We start from the raw sequence: 17,651 nt of genomic DNA, 5'->3' as shown, positions 1-17,651 counted from the left end.
GATATCATCTTGTCATCACTCCTTCTTGGATGGAACTGACGGGGACACTGGAAGAGGGGAGTTAATGGCCATAATGTGAGCATCCACTAAATAGAGCCAAACATGTAGCTGGGTTAGAGTTGCCAGGCCCCTACCTTGGGTAGGGGATCACCTGCTACCAAGCCACATCTCCCATGAACATCTGGCCAGCAGGGGGGTTGAGGAAGGATTATTTCCTGTTATTTCAGCTATGTCACTGGGAGCAAAAAGAGCCCTGGATTGGGGTTGCTGGAAACATAGCAACATCACCTCCACCACACACTGGAAGCCCTGAGAGGTTGTAATTAGCGATCAGGGCCAACCTCCCACAGATACACAACTCACACACACAAAGACAGAACCGGGGTTCAACAATCAACCCCAGCCAAACCATAGAACTAAGAATTGAACCAACAGTGTCCATAGACACTGCCTAGCAAAACTGCCTAGCAAAAATGCCTAGCAAAACTGAGGAAGGAGAAAAAGCAGGGGCCTTGATAGGGTCAGGGATCCCAATAATAAGGGGCAAAGACAGGGACAGCGGATGGCGGAGATACATCAAACCAAGGGGGCCGAAAATCAACCATACTCGAGCCCCCTCCAGACTCCGCCCCATCCCTCGTGACACTAGGGTGGAGGCAAAGGTAAACAACCCGCCTCTGACACTGGTGCTGTGCAACGCCAGGTCAATAAACAACAAAACCTCTACGCTGCAAAACCACTTTGTAGAGCAAAGAGCGGACCTGGCGTGCGTGACAGAAACCTGGACCAGGGACGGGGAAACGGTTGCCCTCAAAGATCTAGCCCCTGCTGGGTTTTCTGTCCTCCACCAGTCCCGGACAGCGGGGCGGGGAGGAGGGGTGGCAATCCTAACCCGAGAGGCTTTCTCCTTTAGAACCCTTCCTGCGCCGTCAATACCAGGCATTGAATGTGTTGGCCTCGGATGGGGATCAACCGAGAGCGTGGCCATCTGGCTAGTGTACCGCGCGCCCAATGCACCACCAGATGCCCTGCCTGCCCTGCTAGAGGCGGTGGCGGCCTGGACGCTACAGTTCTCCAGTCTACTAGTCCTGGGGGACTTTAACGTCCATGCTGAGCTACTGTCCTCTAGAACTGGACAGGACCTAGTGTCATCCATGGCAACACTAGGGCTCTCGCAATTTGTTGTTGGCCCCACCCATCAAGCAGGTCACACCCTGGATCTTATTTTCGGCGCAGGTTTGGATGTGGATCTGGTCACAACAACAGCCGTGCCATGGTCAGACCACTATGCTCTAAAGGCTCGGCTAAGGCTCCCACCACCTCCTCAGTTGGGCGCCGAGCAAATTTTAGCTCGCCCACGGAGACTTATGGATCCAATAGGATTCCGGAATGCTCTGCGGGAACCAATGCCTCCTGGCACTTCTCTCAATGGCCTGGTCAGTGACTGGCATAACAGACTGCTGATTGCCATTGATGAGATAGCTCCCCGACGCCCTCTCCGGCCCCGTCTCAAGAGAGCTCCCTGGTACACCGAGGAGCTTCGCGACAAGAAACAGGAACTGAGACGGCTAGAGCGAGTTTGGAGGAAGACTCGTGACGAAGCCTCGAGAACATCTTATAGAATGCAGATGAAAGCCTATGAGATGGCGGTGAAGTCAGTAAAACGCAATTTTTACTCGGCTACTATTGCATCTGCAGACTCACGCCCAGCTCAATTGTTTAAGGTAGTTCGATCCCTCACTGCCCTGATTGAAGGGCAACAAAACAGTAGCCAATTGGACATCAGCTGCGAGGCATTTGCGAGTCATTTTGCGGACAAAATCTCGACACTCCGCCACGACCTCCCTCCAACCTTAGATACAAAAAGTGAACTAGAGGCCCCTTGGCCATCTTTGGAGAAAACTATGAGTAACTTCAGACGACTCACGCTGACCGAAGTGGACAGGATTCTAGCGACAACAAGACCAACTACATGCCCACTAGATCCTTGCCCATCCTGGCTCTTGAAAACAGCTGGCATAAAGATAATGGGCCCCCTCCAGGAGATAATAAACCTATCTCTAACAACAGGAGAATTCCCGGAGGGTTTGAAAGAGGCTGTGGTACGTCCACTGTTGAAAAAAACATCTCTAAACCCACAAGAGCCTAACAACTACAGGCCCGTGTCTCACTTAGCGTTTCTGGGCAAGATGATAGAAAAGGCAGTCGCAAACCAACTGACAGAATACCTGGAAGAAGCTTCGGTCCTAGACCCATCCCAGTCTGGCTTCCGGCCTGGCCATGGGGTAGAGATAGCGCTAGTCGCCCTGACGGACGACCTCCGTCGCCAGTTGGATCGAGGCGGGTCGGCACTGCTGATATTATTAGACCTCTCAGCAGCGTTCAACACAGTCGATCACGAGCTTCTAGCTCGCCGCCTCATCGATGCTGGAATACAAGGGACAGCCCTTCAATGGCTGAATTCCTTCCTCCAGGATCGTGGACAGAGGGTTGCAATAGGAGAGAAAACATCAGGCCGCCGGCAACTTACTTGTGGAGTCCCACAAGGAGCGGTCCTCTCTCCTATCCTATTCAACATCTTCATGCGCCCTCTCGCACAGCTGGTACGGATGTTTGGGCTGGGTTGCCATCAATATGCAGATGACACCCAGCTCTTCCTCCTGATGGATGGCCGCCCTGACTCTCCCCCAGAAGCATTAGCCAGCTGCCTGGAAGCAGTGACGAGATGGCTCAAGCAGAGTCGTCTGAAGCTCAATCCTTCAAAGACGGAGGTCCTGTGGCTAGGTAGGAAGGGCCCATGCGAGGAAGCGCGCCTGCCTACCCTGGATGGCGTGCAGCTCTCTACGGCTCACTCTGCCAGGAACCTAGGCGTGATTCTGGACGCCTCCCTGACAATGGAGGCCCAGATCACAAAGGTAGCGCGGCTGGCATTCTACCATCTCCGCCAAGCCAAACTACTAGCGCCCTATCTGGCCCCGGAACACCTAGCCACAGTCATCCATGCGACGGTCACCTCTAGACTGGACTTTTGTAACTCGCTCTACGCAGGCCTGCCCTTAGCCCTGACTCGGAAACTACAACTAGTTCAAAATGCAGCAGCCAGGATCCTCACGGCAACACCGTGGAGGTCCCATTTCCGGCCTATTCTCCATCAGCTGCAATGGTTACCAGTTGAATTCCGGATCAGACTAAAGGTTCTGGTAATTACCTTCAAGGCCATACGCGGTCAGGGCCCAGTGTACCTGAGGGACCGCCTCCCCGCCTATGCCCCCAAAAGAGCTCTACGCTCTACGGCCTCCAATCAGCTAAGGATCCCTGGCCCTAAAGAAGTCCGTCTGGTCTCGACCAGGGCCAGAGCATTCTCTGTTCTGGCCCCTACCTGTTGGAACGAGCTCCCAGAGGAGATCAGGGCCCTGACGGAGCTTAAACAGTTCCGCAGGGCCTGCAAAAAGGAGCTCCTCCACCAGGCATTTGGCCGAGACCAGATGTAATCTACAGCGACCAAGGGCCCCTGCTCCCCCCCACCCCCCTCAGAATTCAATCAATAAGCCAACCCCCTCAGAATCCCATCAACAAGCCCTGGACCTGTTTGTGTTATGATTGTTTATTGTTATACTGTGTTGTGTTTGGTTGCAATTGTTGGTTATTGGTGTACATGTTCTACAGACTGTTTTATGTATGGTTCTCTGTTATAATGTAAACCGCCCTGAGCCTCCGGGGAGGGCGGTATAAAAGTATGATAAATAAATAAAAATAAATAAATAAATAAGCAAGGTCATTGTGTTGCAAGCAATGTGGCAATGCTCCGGTATTTGGCAAAAACAGCTTCTACCAAACAGTCTTTGCTCAAAATACAGACTATCAACACAACATGCACCGGAAGTGATTTTGCCACATTGCCAGCAAAATGGCTGAAACACTGGACTATTCCTTCCCAGCTGCTGGCGACTCCCTCTGGTACGTCTCCTCCCGTCCCTACCAGTTTCCAAGGGATAGATGGTTACCCTGACAGGAGCTTTGTTCCATGGTGACACTGCAGTTTTCACTTCCTTAAATACAAATTACCAGCTTTAAAGTCTTAATGTAGAGATTCTTAAATATTCACAACTTAGCTCCCCTGGCAAACTACACCAGATAAACTGAAATACAGTCCAGGATTTTCCTAATCCATTTTCTAGTTTATCCACTTCTATGTCCATTACATTCCCTTTTCTCTCCAAGATTAGTTTCAGTAGTCTATTTAGCAATGGGGAGGGAAAAAAGAATCTCAAGGGTTGCAAATGAACTGTTTATAAACTGACAGCTCAGTGGCAGTTGTCCCCAGGACAGTAGAGGTTGTTCATTAATTATTTGTGCTTCCTGCCAGGCCCATGATTTCCTTCTCATCCCATTTCCTCCTTCCTGCTAACAGGGACCCATACCCTCAGAAGTAGCCCTGGGTCATTTTATTATTTAATGAGCTTGGTAAGGAGTCATTAAGGGGAAATAAATCCAAGCATATAGCAATGCTGCTTTGAAATATTCTGAAAGGCTTCCTTCTGCTCTGGAACAATAACCATAGCCCTTCAACTTTTATCTGTGCAAGTATTTCAAATATTTATTATGGACTGATATTAATAGCTATGATCTAAATTGGTAAAGTAAATAGTTTGTAGTTTCAGAAAAACATTTCCAACCTCTTCAACATAGAACGTCAGCATGCCGACCACAGCCCTCCTGTACAAAAATGATGGTCCACGTTCCAATCTTTACTGAATGTGCTTTATTTTACAGAGACCTCCCTCCCTTTACACAAAAGCTAAATCCTCCCTAAACGTTGATATAATATGGATGCTAGATAATGACTAGGGTGTGTGCTGAGAAAAGAATTGTTATCATTTCGGATCTAGGCTCGGGGGGGGGGGGGGACAATTTTCCACCATGACTGCTTATTTTTGCATAAACATTAGCAGTTCTGGATTCAAATGTTTGCAACTTTTCAGGCACCATAGTTCAGGTCTATTATTTTCAGTGGGGAATCTATACAAGGACCTGGACAGCCATTGGGCTGCCATTATTGCCTATGGGGGTCTTCTGAAGAGCTGGAATGGCTGTTTTTCAACAAAAGGATACCAAAGCTGCAGCAGAGTGAGTGCTTCCTGTCCAGTAAATAAACGCCAAACTCCAAATGATTTGGTCAGAATCTACAGGACCATGAACAAACTTTTTTCCTCCCTATGACATTCAGAAAGTTCTCCTAATGTCTGAATCTAGCAGCAGAAACTAGGGATAGGCAAGAACCAGACACTCCGAACTGAACCAAAAGTCCTGAAATAGATAAGCCCAAACCACTTCAATGGGGAGAGAGTGAAATGGACCAATGAAATGCCAGCCATTTCACATCTCACTGATCAGTTTCTCTTAGCCCCACTTTGAAATGATAGGCAGACCTCCCAAGTTATTAGGTTTAAATGGCTGATAGCCATTTCAGCATTCTATTTTGCTTCTCCTGGTTGGAAGCAGGCAATGATAGGGAATATTTAAATGGCCCAAAACACCAAACTCAAACTGGACACAGTCTAGAAAATGTTTGGGGAAAGTGCCTCCCAAAATCTTGGGTCAAGGGGTATCAACTGGGCCAAATTTGTGACAAATTTTGGCTCATGAACCAATTCTTGCCTATCCCTAGCTGTAAGTACTAACATAACATGAATGTAAAATTAATTTAATATAAACAGTCAACAAACTTTTTTAACATCATGCTATTTATAATTATAATGAAGTGTTTAACGGTTTTGTACTTATTTATGGTGTCCTTCATTTCCATGTGAACTGCTCTGAGCCTTAGAAGAGGGTGGTATATAAATGTAATAATAAATAAAATAAAATATCCTTTATACCCACCTCTAAAATTGCAAATGTCTAGCTGCAGCCTGTGATTCATTTTCTACAGTGCCTAAATTAAAGCAGCCTGAAGATCAAAATGAAAGCCAAAACCAACTGTGATTTTTTAAAAAGAAGACATTAGCCTACTAAAATGGAGATTATGGTCATGTAATGGTTTTAATTAAAAGTTCAGAAATAAGAAAGATCTTCAGCCATGCATGTTAAGAGCATTAATTTTCAAACAACAGCACGTATGGTCAGAGAATAAACCGTAGGACACTTGGGTAATGGAGTTAAAAATCACAATATTAAGCATGATCTGATGCATTAACTTCAATGACGTGCATTTAAAAATCAAAATATACTTTGCCTGCATCACTTGCAAGCTGAAGCTCTTTCAATAGATGTCTTTAAAAGAGAGATGCTCGTTTAACATCTGTGGCTTGAATATATCAATGCACAACAACAATGGAGGAAATCAGGAACAGATGCCTTCTGAAATAATATGCAGAGTGAATCAGCCCAGATTTCCATCACAATTCATCATCTCTCAAAACGCTTTTTTCATTATTGGCTCTCAAAGGGCTGCAAATTATAAATGATAGCTTCTTACTTAGCAAAATACTAAATTCTTTAAATTATTCTGGAGAAAATTGTCAGTTTAAAATAAAGTTCAACTAAGATAAAAGGTGGGAATGCCAACAGCTGCCGTCTGCAGCAGCCCCCACATCTGATTCTTCTGTTCACAACAAACTGAACTTTCTTGCAACAAACAAAAGAAAAGCAGTTACCATTTATCTTGCTTCTTCATGATGCCTGAAGTCAGAAACTGGGAAAGGACAAATGCTGCTGACCTTCCTCATTTCTGCACTGCACTGAGGAAGAAGGACTCACAGACCAAATTATTTGAGATATACATTTGAAGATGTACTTTTAGCTTGTTGGGGACCAGTGAATGCCCCAAGAGAACCGTGTTTAATTTTAGCAGATGCAGATGTGGTCTGCACTTACATAGGAAACCCCTGATATCTTAGCCACTCTCAGGAAGGAAGAGTATATGATAGGAACAGATAAGAAGTATATGAAAGGAAGAGTAGATGATAAAAGAGAACACTCGATGACAAATGCAAGCACATTTAAAGTTTTTAATGGTGGCTCTGTTCACAAGGCACGTTCAACATACGTACAGCCCAGTCATGTGAGGACAACCCATTTAAGGACAGCAGGCATGAGCATAGTGGGCACATCCCCTGCTACCACACAACTGCCTCACTGCCACTTTGCAAATGCCTAGGAGAGGTACCCAAGCATGCACATCCTTCACAAGATCAGCACAATTTGGATAGCAGTCATGCTGATCATGCGGGGGGGGGGGGGGAGCACATACAGGGAATTCCTTCATGCTTTCACATTGCCCAAACAACTCTGTGATCACAAGAGGGGCCAGTGTGATACTGCCCACTTTCCTTCCCCACATTGCGGGTTAAAACAGGATAGGTCAAGCACAGAAAGTTCTCACTAGGATCTGGGAGAGACAGGTCCAGATTCCCATTGGCCACAAAAGCTTGGTAGGAGAGCTTGGCCCAGTCACAGCCAGCCTAATCTACCTCACAGGGTTACTGGGCAGATAAAATGGAAGATGGGACAATGATGTAAGCTGCTTTAGGTCCCCTCTGGGGAGAAAAGTAGGAAATAAATAAATGAAGTAAATAAATTATAAACTTAATATTTTAAGTAAACAATATACTTGCACTGAGTAATTCTCACACGTGAACAGCTAAACATGTCACTTAAACCCAACATTTCATGACGGCTGGTCCACAGCTCCATTTGTAACGTGAACGTGCACAACTTCTTGCGTGCAAACAGATGCATGCACATCCATGCATGCTGCATATAAGTTCACTGTAACATGTGAACAGGGCTTCTTTAACATCAAGCCTTAACAGCAAATAGCCCCTAACATTTGGTGTAAAAAGATCAGATGGAGATCTCTTGGATTACAACTGATCTTCAGGTGATAAGCAATCAGTACTCCTGGAGAACATGGCCATTTGGGAAGGTAGACTCTACAGCATTGTACCCATCTGAAGTCCTTTCCCTCCTCAAACCCCACCCTTCTTAGGCTCAGCCACCCAAATCTCTAGATATTTCCAGACCTGGAGCTGGCAACACTAAAGGAATGGTTTTACGTGCACAAGTAGAGCGGCTCCTGAAATCAACTTGTTAGAAAAAATATTTGAGTCCCAAAGGAATTCAGCATCAAAAAGCTATATATTTTGTAGGTGATACAGAATAACAGTATTTTTAAAAATATATTGTAGTAAAATGGCATAACAATTCCCCCTTTCCATGAAAAAGTGCCCTGAGAAAAATTTAAAAATTACCCCAAACTGTGATCAGTAGCACTGAACCAACCAGGGTTTCTTTTTAGCACTCCAGACATGTCATGCTGCCAAGCTGTTACATAAAACGAGAATATGTTTTTGTTTATCTTTCTATCCACCTTCTGATTGTAGTTATAAAGGCAGTTTACAAAGTTTTAAAATATACACTTGTCATGTTGTGAGTTGCGAAGTCGTGCCCGACCCATCGCGACCCCATGGACAATGATCCTCCAGGCCTTCCTGTCCTCAACCATTACCCGGAGTCCATTTAAACTCACACTGCAGGATATATACACAAACTTTTCAAGTTTGCCTTAGTTGCTGTTGTGATTTCCTAAGAGCCCTATGAGATCACACTGCAACAAAATGTTATTTTTGCAGGCCTTCTCACAAAACACATTCCAGAATGGCAGTTGCATAATTTCACTCCCACTTACTTCTATTTCATGCTCACAAAAGGCCAGTGCTCATATAAGTTCTCCTTAGGCCGCTTCACTTCATAAAGTACAATTTTGAACCTGCATCCAGGAGCTTGTCTTGCCTTGTCACTGACTTGAGGGTCTAGACCCTAACTGACAGGGAACACATAGGACATCCCCACAATTTTATTAACATTTCTGAGAAATCAGACACGTAATAACACCATGATCTTAAATTATATTAAATTTTAGTAATAAATTATATTCTTGCAGAATCTTCAGCCAGCATGATGAATGGGTACTTGGTGGGGAGAGACTGAAGTGAACTCTCCCTTCCAAGGGGGGGGGGGGGAGCAAGAGCAGGAGCAAGAAGAGGAGTTGGCTCTTATATGCCACTTTTCACTACCCGAAGGAGTCTCAAAGCAGCTTACAGTCGCCTTCCCATTCCTCTCCCCACAACCGACACCCTGTGAGGTAGGTGAGGCTGAGAGAGCCCTGATATCACTGCTGGATCAGAATAGCTTTATCAGTGCTGGGATGAGGCCAAGGTCACACAGCTGGCTGCATATGGGAGAGTGCAGAATCAAACCTGGCTTGCCAGATTAGAAGTTTGCACTCCTACCCACTACACCAAACTGGCTCAAACTTACTCAATTACCCAATAGTCATGTAAGTCAATTACCCAATAGTCATGTAAGTCAGTGGTCCCCAACCCGCGGGCCGCCGGCCACGGCCCGGTGCTGGGCCACAAAGGCTTCGGCACCGGGCTGCAGCTCCTTCTTCCCTCCCCCCCCCCGAAGTGAGAAGCTCGCCAAGCCGCGAGCAAAGCAACCGCCAAAGCGGCCCGGCAAGCTTCTTGTTTCGGGAGGAGGGGGGGAAGAGAACCTTGCCGAGCCGCAAGCTAATCGGCTGCTTTGGTGGCCAATTTGCTGGCAGCATGGAGGGGCCGGGAGGGGGAGCTGCGGCCGCCGGCATGGCGGCGGCGCAAACGCGCATGTGCGGACTGCCGCACACGTGCGTTTGCGCTGGGGCTGCCGTGCGTGCGCGGGCCCCCAGGCCGCCCTCTCCCCCCACTCCGGAGCAGCAGTCCACGGCAGCCAAAAGGTTGCGGACCGCTGACGTAAGTGACAATGTTATCTACTAAACAAAGTTGAAACAAATTTAAAACTCTTTGCCAAAGACTAGTTAATTAGGAACTCTGACTATGTAATGCTCACCCCAAACAAAGCAAACAACAGGAATTCTGCTCCAAGGGGGAGCAGCTGAAGGAAGGTGTGCATGTAAGTGCTCCTAATTGCACAGAGAAGCAATCACTCTCCCAAACAGATTTGAATGGGATTATGTGGGGGGACCTTGACAGTGTTTATGCTGGCATTTATAATCTACCCAAGGGCAAGTCTGGTACTTTATTTAGGCCTGTTTTGAATGAACAGTGCTGTGTATCCTGTGTTGTCATCCTTGCCATCTATTTAGAAGAACAAAGGCTGCTGTCTTTAAAACACGTACCCCTTAAATCCCAATATTTATCCTTAGTGCGGTTTTATTTATAGTAAATTTCACTATGCTTATGCAGGATGCACTGACCTGGTAATTTAAGTGCCTTCAGATTTCATCTCTACAGTCCATTTTTACCTCATTTCATATTTCATTGGCCTCCCCGATGTATCTGGGTCAATTTTTCTTCCATTTGTTTCCAGAAGTTAAATGTTAGTATAATTGTTATGGCTTCAAGCTTCAACAATAAATATGGGGAATGGCTTCCTAATAACACCAACAATTTCTTAATTTTAATTACCCTCCATCTTCTCTCTCTCTTGTCTCTCTCTCACACACACTCATTTTTGAATGCTGAGAACTGGTCCCGTTCTTTATTCTAAAGATGCCCTGTACACATGATTCATGTGCCCTTACCTCATTTGGCTGGACTGCCATTTGAGCTTTTATTTCAAATGTGGGGGGGGGGGACACTGCGTCAGACTTGCTCACTTCCTTTCAGTGCTGTTTTTCAGTTCTCCCTTTGGATCTTCAATTCTGGACAACATTCTAATGTTAAAATGCAAAGAAGCACATCCTGGTTTCCTTTTCAATTGAATCATCAGTTCAAGAAATGTGCAGTGCAGTTCGATCTCGTTACCCTTGTCCAAGCCCAACGACTTTAACTGTCTCAGACTGATTCTGAATAGGATGGTACGGTATGTAAACCTTTATAACTACTAATAATGTATCCAGATGCCTGCTTTGCAGGTTTTCACTTAGCAACACCCAAACCCAGCCAAATTATTTCCATACTCTACACTGGCATTTTGATGGTTCCTTTAAAGAAGAATGATCCATAAAGTAATTTGGAATGTATGAACTTAGCTCTTAGGAGATTTCTAGGTGCAAAGCAAGTATCACATTTTGTCCTGCCTTCCACTGTTGTGGTTTAGTAGTTTGGGAATAGGCAAATGTATGAGAGAGAAAGACACAGAGGCAAAGACAAGTGGATAATGATACACAAAGGACTAATCAGCATTTTAGCTATAAATCCTATTGGGAGTAGAAGCGCACCCCTGACTTAGGGGACACTCTGCCCTCACTAATGATGTTTAAGGCAGGTGCCTGGGGGAATTTAGAGATTGGGAACAATTAGGCTACTGTATGCGCAGGAAAAAAGAGCACCAGACAGAGCCAATGTAGGCAGATGGGGCCTAACCAAAAGCTTAGCTGGCTACTATGGTGACAGAGCTGGCACCTAAAAATAAACACTTGCTGGAAATAACACTGATTGATGGAATGAAAGAACCAGTGAGGGGGGAAGCCTTTTATACAGTAAAACAAATCTTGATGAACGGAGAAAGAACTTTGGTTTCTTCCCAGCCAGCAATTTCCAGTATCTACTTCATAGTTTCACAGCAAAATTGAAAGCCATAAAGCTTCCAAGCTGAACTGACTTTCTGAGAAAAATATCCTGCTACAGATGTGTGAAGAAATCCCAGTAGGGAGCCTTAAAGGTTTAGAAGGGGGGAAAAAAACAATTATCCACCCTCTGCTGAGAGCTGTAGATCTTGAGACTCTGATCATGAATCAAGGAGCACATGCAGGCACTGAGAAGAAAGGAACATGTTCAATGAAAGCGTTAGATTACTGCTTACCGTTTACAATGTGGATACAATCCGATATAAAAACCTTAATGTGGGCTGCAAGAAACAGAGGTCTCTCCTCAATGCTGGACTGCTGAGGGATACTCAAATCTTGCACCTCTCTTGGAATTAATTCGTGACAACCAGAAACAAAGGGGCTGATCAGAAAGAGGAACCACACAAACAGCTTGTGTTCAGCTTGACAAACCCAAGTGTTTTCAACAACCCTGAGATTAGCTTTTGATAACAGATTCAAGGCATGTGACTAAACTTAGAGTTCTTTTAATGTATTCAAACCTGCTGCTGCAGCCAAGCAAAATCATGTAAGGAATCTTGGCTTGAAGAATGAAGACAAACCAGAAAGCTTGCTCACATTAGAACAGCAATCTGGAGGGAGGGCACTAGCGCTGGACTACTATTTTCCAGTGTTAACACACACACACACACACACACACAGAGAGAGAGAGAGAGAGAGAGAGAGAGAGAGAGAGAGAGAGAGAGAGAGAGAGAGAGAAATGTTGTTTTTTAAATATTTTTAGATATCTCATTTAGAGAATGTATAGCCCTAAGACAGTTTTAGAGAGTAAAAGCCCAATTGCTAATGGGGAAATGGGGGAGAGAGGAAGGAATTTTACTTCAAATATTACATAACCAAAAAAGTGCATTTGTAGATTAATCTGAAGTTTGTTTACACATCCCAGACCCAGCAAGGATGACTACTCATGCCTACCAAAAGTAACAAAGCAAGTTCCCTCAAAAGCAGCCTCTGGGAAATTGTTGCCATTTTTATAATCTTAAAAGGAACGAAAATTGCTGATAACACTGAATCAAATCAGAGCTTTGTTTTCCCAAACATTATGTATCTATCTTTATACATAAAATCGAGACCGTATACCCTGACAAAATGCTGAAGGTTCCAAAGATTCCTGTTGGTGGAATATCCCCCACTCATGGCCAATTGCTACTCTTGCTCAGGATTCTGCATCCCACTCCCCTTCCCTAATGGCCCTCTGTGAAGGGAGCCTCTAACAGCCCCTGACTGAGATGCACTTCCAAGAGCAATGCAGGGGAGTCTATGGGCATGTGTGGCCATCCCTTTTGAGGGGGGAAAGCTTTCCCATTCTGCCTAATCACTGGCTGACAGGGAGGCCACAGAAAACCCCTCCTCACTTAAAATACTGCTGTGGCTGACCTTGCTGCTGGAGGGAAAGACACAGCCAAGCCATGCGTGTCTCTTTTTCACCACTCTCTGAACATTTGAGGCCAAGGTTGCTGTGGGAATGAAACATGTAAGGCCTACTGCACAGGGTTGTTGTGCAGATGAAACTGTAGTGAGGGTTCTTTTGCCTCCTTCATCTGCACAAGAATGCTGTGCAGTCGACCTCAAGAATTTCATCTCCACAACAACCTGTGTGGGAGGCCTCAAATGTTCCTTCTACATGACAGCCCTGTCTACCACCCAAGGCAGCCAATTCTTCCTGGAGATGAGCTGTAATTCCAGGAGACCTCCATATCCCACCCTGGGATGTGATTTAAATCCTCTTCTGGCATGGCACAGGGGACACAATGTAAGGGAATTGCTCACACACACTCCTTGAGTATACACAGGCAGCCAGTAGACATCTCTCTCTGGGACACCATAGTTCTGGAAGTCACTCTGTTTGCAAATGTATGTTAAAAATCTCAGAATATAAGCACTCTAACCAGTTTAAGCTAAAATTAATTGCTTTATTAATTGTTTGTCAAAAAACGTTGTTTGATTTTGTGCAAATGTGGCCTGGGTTATGTTGAAATTTCTACAAGTCTTCTTAAGGTCAGGATTATGAAACATATGTCCTGAATTTGCAACCTGGTCCAGGAAGCTCTGATGTTCTCCCAGTGCAGCGTTCCCCAACCCCTGGTCCAGGATCAGTCGGTACCAGGCCGCAGCCCCTCCTTGTCCTCCTCCCTGGCTGCTGCCTTGGGGGCTGCCTTGCCACTCTGCCGCCGGCTCACCTTTGGTGCTCTCCAGCGACCGCCATAGCTAGGGTTCCCCCTCGGCATGGCACTGCGCAGCTGCTGCTGGCAGAGCCCCCCAGCAGCCGGAGGGAAGTCAGGGGTGCCAGCGGGAAAGCAAGTGGAGCAGGGGCTAAGGCAGCGACAGCAACGTCCCTCAGCAAAAGACTATCCCCTCCCCCCACAGGCCTCAGTAAAATTGTCAAGCATTGACCAGTCCCCGGTGATAAAAAGGTTGGGGACCACTGTCCCACTAGACTGAACAACAACACTCACTGGAGGACTTCACCTTCTTTGGCATAGAACATGTATCAGTTGGTCAATTTCACAGCAACAAATAGTCAGCAATGTTTGATGCAGCATGAATGTTTATTTTTCAACTTGACACCATCACTCCCAATGGCCTCAATTCCTCTTGGGATTTATCCTGCTCTATAAAAAGGAGACAATTCTTATCATTTCTCATAGCTGCATAGCCAAGCAGTTAACCTGAAGTTGCAACAACACTCCTCAGAGTTATTGCTGCTTTTTCTTTTCTTTTCTTTTTTTTTTACAATCCTATTGAGCAATGACTGATGGGATGGGGAAGGGATGGTGAGTAGCCAATTCAAGATACCTCCAGGAGAATCTGCTGAGGTAGCTGATGTCAACAACCATGAGTCGTATTTGGTAAGCACTCTATTATCATGCCTTGACAGGACTAAAGGAGAACACACTCAATGTGGCATTGTGCAATTAATATCTGCAACTGCTTTTTTTGCAGCATAAACATCAAAAGGTCATCAGGTACTTGGAAATGGGCTAAGTGCCTCTGTGAACTCAAAAATGTGCACGCACTTGCAGAATATAAGCTCCCAAAAGGACTGGCTCTTCAAGATGAAAGCATTTCTCCTCAGGAAATGAGCCACAATGCAACTTTAATGGAGTAAAGAGAATCGCAGAGGTGGTGGTGAAACTGAGCTCAAACAGGCTACATGCCATTGGTGTCAACATGCCATCATATTTTGTAAAGGGATCAGCAACTTATACTCCTCTCTTCTGTGTTCTCTTGACACACATTTTGTTGAGGAGCCTACAGCCCATTCTATTCAGAAGATTTATATCCCTCATTCCTCTGAATCTGCTAGAGGTGCAAAGCAATAAATGCTACAATATAAAAATAAGAACTGAAATAATTCAGAATCAGAAACATCAGTACTAAAAATCCATCATCATTTCTTTCCCTCCAAAATAGATTTAAAAAATAAAAATGTTGTTATTGTTGTCAGCCATTTAGTTGTGTCCAACGCTTGGCGATCCTATGGCACAGCTGTTGCCACGATCCACAATCCTGCATCATATCCCTGAGCTGTGCAATGTTCTGGCTGGTTCCATTTTGATCATGTCTAACCACCGTGTCCTTCATTGGCCTGGTTTCCTTTTTCCATTGACCAATCCTAGCATAATTGCTTTCTCCATTGAGTTGGATCACATGATATGGCCAAAGCAAGTGACCCAGAGTTTTGTGATTTTGCCTACCAATGATATATCAGACTTTATGTGATGTAGTATTTCGTTGTTTGTGTCTTTTGCTGTCCATGGAACCTGCAGAAACCTACACTCCAACACCAGCGTTCAAATGAATCTATTCTTCTCATCAGATTTTCACAGCCGTAAGTGGCTATTGGAGATATGATAGATCTAACTAATCTACATTTGGTAGTCAGGCTTATGTCCTTGCTTTTCCTTATTTGGTTTAAGCTCATCATTGTGGCATGACTCAGAGCAATTTGAAAATTTATTTCCATACTGCAATCGCCACTTACATCAATGTGTAATCCAAGAAAAAAATTCTTGAATGTATTCGATCTCTTCACCATCATTATTGTGACATCTGTTTTTTGCAGTGGGCATTATTTTTGTCTTTTAAGTATTTATGAAAAGGCCAATTTTTTTACTTACCCCATTGACCTTTGTAATCAGCTGCTCTAGGCCTTCCTTAGTTTCTGATAGGAGGGTAGTGTCATCAGCATACCAAAGATTACAGTATTTGTTGCCGTATAAGACTACTTTTCCCCCCTGAAAAACATGCCTCCAAGTGGGGGGGTCATCTTATACGGCAGGTGCACTTCAGTTGAGATAGACATAGCTGCCCATAGCGGCCCATAGTACTGTATTTTGAGTGGAAATGTTGGGGGGACGTCTTATACGCTGGCAAATATGGTAGTTATATTCCTTCCTCCAATCTTAGTTCCAGTGTTTGATTCTTTGAGTTCAACCTCTCTCATAATGTTTCCAGCATACAAGTTAAACAGGAAGAGGGAAAGAATACAACCTTGCGCACTCCTTTTTCCATCTTGAACCAGTCAATGTCACCAAATGGAGTATGTACAGTGGCTTTTTGGTTTGCATAGAGCGACTGCATCAGTTTAATTGTATGCACTAGCAGTCCAAAATTTTGCGGGGCTTCCCACAATTTGTTGTGATCTGCACAATCAGAAGCTTTCTTGTAGTCAATAAAACAGATGTAGACTTTCTTCTGATACTCCCATGACTTTTCCAAATCTAGCACTGGTTTGCTATGTGATCACAAGTGCCACGCCCTTGTCGAAAGCCAGCTTGAACGTCTGCTAATTCTCTTCCAGTGGTCATTGTTGTATGATTTTGTTCAGCATGAGAAATTAGGGCTTTTGCACAGTAATTGGAACACTTTTTTCAGTCACCTTGTTTTGGTAGTGGAATGAATTAATCCACAAAAGTTCTTAGCTTCCTTTAATCAACTGCGAAAATAAAAGGTTTCTTGGCCTCCCCACTCTTTGATTTAGGAGGGGTTCACAACATGGTGCCCACTGACACTTCTTTGGACACTCACCAAATGTTTTTAGGAAGTGGGTGGGACTAGATAAGGCTTTTGCCCAGCAAGGCTTTTGACTGACAATTGGAGATTTGATTGACTGCAGATTTTTTTAAATGTTGCTTTGGCAACAGCTGCTTCTTTCACAGCACAAGGATCTGCATTGTGTTACTGAAGTTAAGCTGCAGCAATCATTTTGTGTATAGCTTCAACTCCTTCAGCACGCAACATGCCATACCATAATTCTAAAAGAGTATGGACCTTTGCCTTGTAGATACAAAGGGATAGTAATCTTAAACCATGTTGAAGATTCTTAGGTTGAACAATGTATAAAAGGTATTACATAAGGAGAAGACATTGCAGGAGAGCATTACTACAGTCCACATTTCTCTTCCATATATTGAAAAAAAAAACCCAAGCCAGAAAGTACAGCTAATACCAAATGCAGCAGCACAAAACCTCACAGGGACCCTATGGAGGGCTCATATCCAACCTGCCCTCCAACAGCTTCATTGGCTGCTGGTGGAGTTCTGTATCAGGTTGGAGGTTCTGGTCCTGACCTTTAAGGCACTATGTGGTCTGGGACCTGTATATCTGAAAGACTGCCTCCCAATATGTTCCCCAGAAGGCACTACATTCAACAAACACCAATTTGCTGGTGATCCCTAGCCCCAAGGTCCAGCATGGCTCCAAACTGGTGGAATGAGTTGCCTTTTGAGGTACTGTCAAAGTTCTGCAGGGCCTGGAAGATAGCACTCTTCCACCAGACCTATAGCTGAGACCAGGAAAGTCTGAAGACAGCCTCCTTCCACCTCTTTCTTGGCTCCTCGTATCTTGATGTCGTCTCCAGTCTGAGGTAGCTGGCAGAGGACGAGAAGGAGGTGGGGGATGGGTTTTAAATTGTATTTTATTGTAATTTTATTATTGTAACTGATTCTACTGAATGTTTTATTGTTGTGAACTGCCCTAAACCCATATGGGGAGGGGTAGTATAGAAATTATTATTATTACTATTAACAGCATTGTTATT

The 17,651-nt window shown here is 44.8% G+C and overlaps 1 protein-coding gene across 3 annotated transcripts in view; it reads right to left on the bottom strand.

Moving 5' to 3' along the window:
* The window catches only part of BICD2 (BICD cargo adaptor 2), a 111,769-nt gene that overhangs the window by 28,926 nt on the left and 65,192 nt on the right, over positions 1-17,651 (bottom strand). The gene's annotated exons all lie outside the window — the stretch shown is intronic.

Source organism: Paroedura picta, chromosome 3, assembly GCF_049243985.1.
Source record: "Paroedura picta isolate Pp20150507F chromosome 3, Ppicta_v3.0, whole genome shotgun sequence".
NCBI classification, from domain to species: domain Eukaryota; kingdom Metazoa; phylum Chordata; class Lepidosauria; order Squamata; family Gekkonidae; genus Paroedura; species Paroedura picta.
This window is presented reverse-complemented; position numbering and strand designations above follow the sequence as displayed.